Source organism: Triticum aestivum, chromosome 4A (genome assembly GCF_018294505.1).
Source record: "Triticum aestivum cultivar Chinese Spring chromosome 4A, IWGSC CS RefSeq v2.1, whole genome shotgun sequence".
Taxonomy (NCBI): domain Eukaryota; kingdom Viridiplantae; phylum Streptophyta; class Magnoliopsida; order Poales; family Poaceae; genus Triticum; species Triticum aestivum.
The window spans coordinates 228,280,953-228,285,447 of NC_057803.1; the positions used below are offsets into that span (position 1 = coordinate 228,280,953).

At 42.7% G+C, this 4,495-nt stretch overlaps 1 long non-coding RNA gene across 1 annotated transcript; it reads left to right on the forward strand.

Annotated features, from left to right (window-relative positions):
- The first annotated feature begins 434 nt into the window (after positions 1-434).
- On the forward strand, positions 435-3,705 carry LOC123085890 (uncharacterized). The gene is made up of 3 exons (XR_006440105.1): positions 435-793; positions 1,104-1,169; positions 3,489-3,705. It is a non-coding gene; the product is annotated as an uncharacterized lncRNA (long non-coding RNA).
- The last annotated feature ends 790 nt before the right edge of the window (positions 3,706-4,495 follow it).

The window sequence follows — 4,495 nt, forward strand, 5'->3', positions numbered from 1 at the left end:
TGAAAGGAGCGTTGTCCGCCACGAGCTCTTCCGGTAGGCGATGGGCACGATGAACCGGCTTGGCGGGGAGCTCGCGGATGTAGACGCGCGCCTCGAGGCCGAGGGTCTTCGGCTAGTGGAGGAGTGGCATAAGCTAAAGGTGGCCATCAACCTTGGGCGCCACCAACGCGAGCTTGATAATGCAAAGGCCGAGGCGTCTCTTGCGATCTCGCGCGAAGCTTGCGCCAGCCCTTTGGATAAAGCTCTGGAAGCTGATCGACGTCGCCACTACAACAAAAAAACCCATATAGCAACGCATGTCTAGCAACGAAGATAGCATGATGTGTTGTTTCGTTGAACCTCCCACGTTCCCCACTTAGCGCTAACCTCCCCGTACCCACCTCCACCTCTTTTGTCTCGTCGCTCGCGCATAAGTCTATTATTATTATATCCCTTCGTTTTGGTTTTATCTCAAAAAAAGCAGATTATCCTAAATGAGAGACACCCTACATCGGCCACCATGCCCCATCTCTCACTTCCGCCGTCCCCCTACCCTCAGCAGCTAGGATTCCCACCGTTGCCGTCCCCTTGCCCCGCCCCCCCCTGTTCCTTCGTCGAGCCCGCCTCCGTTGCCACTTTCTCCGCGCGTCGGGGATGCATACTGCATCTCCGCCATCCTCCTCGCGTCCGGGATGCACACGGCGTCGTGGCTATCCTCCTCGCGTTGGGTAAGGTGCGGCCGCCACCATTCCTCCGCATAGCCAGGGACGGCGCAAGCACCGACGCCCCCGTCCTCAACTGCATCAGTTCAGCAGTACGCCCCCTGTACTCGCTCATCCTTGTTTGTTTCTGGTTCCTTGCCGACGGCGCTGACCGGCACACAGCAGCCGACTAGTCGCAACCCGAGGCACCGACCGATGCACCTCGCAGCGGCCAGCCAGCGACTCAGCCCCAAAGGAAACGAACAACTCCTCTCGACCTCTCCAAAATCCCGAGTCCCTGCCAGTGTTTGATTTGCAAGTTGGGCTGCTGATTTGTATCGAATGCTCATATGTCTTGATAAAATTGCCCTTTCTCATATGGACATTATTTGCAATTGATGTGAGTCTTGCTTTTTTTTGCAGGATAGATTTGGTGTAGTGATATAAGTACTGCTACATGAGGCGAAAAGAGCTTGCAAGACAATGCAGGTAATTTCCTTTGATTCTTTCATATCCCCAAATTTCATTTACAGCATCATCTATTCATCTAATTACTAATTTCTACAGCTTAATTTGTATCCAGTGAAGAATTGTTGTTAGCACTGGTTAGCATGACATCAATCTGAGTGTAAACTGTATTTGAGTGAAGCATTGTTAACATGAGTACAATCTAACTGCGTCAAATTTCCAATTTATATCCACAGTGCGTTAAAAGAAATTGTATCTAGTGAAAAATTGTTGTTAGGATGAGTGCATAATAGCTTTCCTTCAGCCTGTCCTGCCCAGCTATTTGTTTGTAGCTCTGCTACAGAAACACCCTAAAGTATTTAAAACTATAGTATTTTTAGAAACCACAGTAGTCTCCAAATACTAAGAAAAAACTTAGTTGCCAAATAGGCCCTTAGATTTGCTGTTTCACACAAATCACTGAAGGGGAGAGTTTAATTGACAAATAAGTTTCTCATTGAAATAAATGCAACACTGAACAAGCCACCAATTATATCTTCTAAATCATCTACACTAACAATCCACCCTTCTCCACTAAAAGGATATTTTCGTAAATTACCAAATATAACATGCAACACTGAACAAGGAGAAAAGATGATTTCTTCTGAGAGACGTCAAGTTGATGAACATGTCGACAAGATCATTGAATTGAAAATTAAGGTATTTTGCTTAGTGTGTCCCTCACGCGTTTCTATGACATGCAATTTCTCTCAGGAAGTTACAATACTTTTGTGGTGATCAACCAGAAAACCATTGGTCCTCCATCCATCGGTCTCCTAGCTAGAGTAGGGGTACCTAATTTTGACTTCTTACTACATGATTGTTCTATTTCACTTACATTTAACATTGTGACCTGTTTCGGGTTCCAATATAGTTCAGAATGTGGGCCATCATGTCACCTGCTGAACTTGGAACATGAAAGGTGTTTGACATTATACATAACGCTACTCTATAAGCCATGAAACAACCAGTTACGTTTAAGACAAAACCCATGTAGAAACCAGACTTCCTATGGCGTGGCTCAGTTGGTAGGCTCTTCTTTCCCAGCCGCTAAATTTTTATTTTTGTATGTCCTTTCTTGTATATAATTATGGTGCACTTGTCTATACTACTTAGATCCCGCATCCCTTCAAGGTCAAGTCATGACCTCCGGGTTGGCGTCAATGCGTCATGATGAGCAGAAGTGGATTAGATTGTTTGTAGTTCTCGTGCCCCCCTCTGTTTCTTAGTTCATTATGCATGAGTTGATAACTCCAGCTGTCTCAAATCTAGTGATGGTTTTTTTCTCCTGTTGTTGCTTCTACAGGTTCTGAGAATTTTATTCATGGATCAGGAAATTCTAATATATGACTTGGTGAATCTCAGTAATTACGATATCTTGTGTGACGTAGAATATTTAAAGATTTTCAAGTTGTCGCACTGAGATTTCTCCTAATACACCGTAACATGCATGGCTAATAAATCATCACAAGCAAGAGTAGTACGGGAGCAATCTAATGCAAAGCTAGCTAGTGCAGAGTACTCTCAAAAATGGAAATAATCAATTCAGTATATTCAATATTATTAGTTAGCTACTTGTCATTTAGTTATTTGCTAAATTCATCTCAATTTAATATAATATAATTTTTAGTAGTATATGCAAGATGATGGTTGTTCATAATGAACAACCACATCTGATTGATGAAAGTTGCTCTGTGTATTAATATGCAGCTTCTAACGAGCCATGGATATCAGAACATGTGCAAGGCAATTAAAATAAATAAAATGCCCTCAGTTTACAAAGAATGGGTTAAAACTTGAAGTCTATATGTTTGTACTCCATAGCATAGTGATGGCCCTTTTGCTAGCGTGTATTATTATTATTATTATTATTATTATTATTATTATTATTATTATTATTATTATTATTATTATTATTATTTTACAGAGTGATGATACTGACATTGCAAGTATATGCAGTTTCCACATCTGAATTTTGGTATTTTTTTAGAGAAAATAGATTGGAACACTAATAATATATATTAATAGTTCATATAGTTTTGAGTTGATGCAAGATGCAAAAATAATTAGTACACGGATATAAATAGCATAATCTGAGATGTTATTTATAAATTAATTTTGGATTTTCCTTTTGTATTCAGATCATTAATTATCCCTTTATCTATATATAAGTCTATGTCTTGATCAATCCCATTTGTAGGGTGCTCTTTTAAATTTCATTTCTATGATAACCCGATTTCTCTAATGTAAGTTGCTCATCCCATATTATTGTTGTTTTTGTTGTTGTTGTTGATCAAGAAGATAAATTGACGTTGCATGGCTCAGATGTTGATTGCAAGGTTAAGAATGAGGCTACTACAAGATAATAAGAATGTCATTTCAGGATCAAAAAATTTAGAATGACATTTTTAGGGTCAATATTTCAAACATTGATAGATAGTTTCACCTCTTGTAATCTTTGGATCATGTTCTTTATAATACACTATAGTCAATTTAATATATGAGAACTTTCTGTTCATTATTTTGTGCCTCCAACTCTGTTGACATTGCAAGGTCCAGAATTGGGTTACTGATCTGTTATGTCCATAGTCACCACCAATGGATATGAAGCTGTGATCTGTTTTATTTCTCCATGGTCGCCACCAACGCATATGAAACGTTGTTGAGCTCTAGCTCTATATGTTGCTATCTATCAACACTTCCACACGCAGTTTACCAACACATGCATATATGTTGTTGTAGACCCTTGCAACGCCACCAACGGGAACGAATATTAATCCGTTGGTGTAGACCTTAGCAACAAATAAATGGACATACAACAACGCATTGATGCGTTGCTAAAGGGGGGGTTCTTGTTGATCACAGAGAAGCGTGCGTGGGAGCTCCAAGCCTGGAGTGCTTCCCCGGAACAGCAAGTGGAGGTGCGCGAGGCCGCCTTAGCGTCAATGAGGGGGACGCCTGTCGAGGAGGAAGAGATCCTGAGGTGCGAGGAGGCGCTGGCGCTGGAAGCCGTGGAGCGCATCCTTGAGCTTGAGTGGTTGGAGTTGAGGGAGCGCCAGGTTTCCCAACTGAGGACGCTGTCGGCACGCGCGAGGCCAAGGCCCAAGAGGAAGTCGATCGCCGAGCGGCCAAGGCTCGCGCGGACCTTGTGGGCAGGTACGACCTGAAGTTGAAGCTTGTGGAAGCCGAGGCAATGGGCAGGACCAAGGCCCTCAGGTCAGGGCTAGACAAGGCTGAACGTCGCGAGAAAGTCGCCGTAGCCTCCCTGTCTTCAGTGCAAGCCGAGCTGTCTTCTCTTCAGCAGCGGG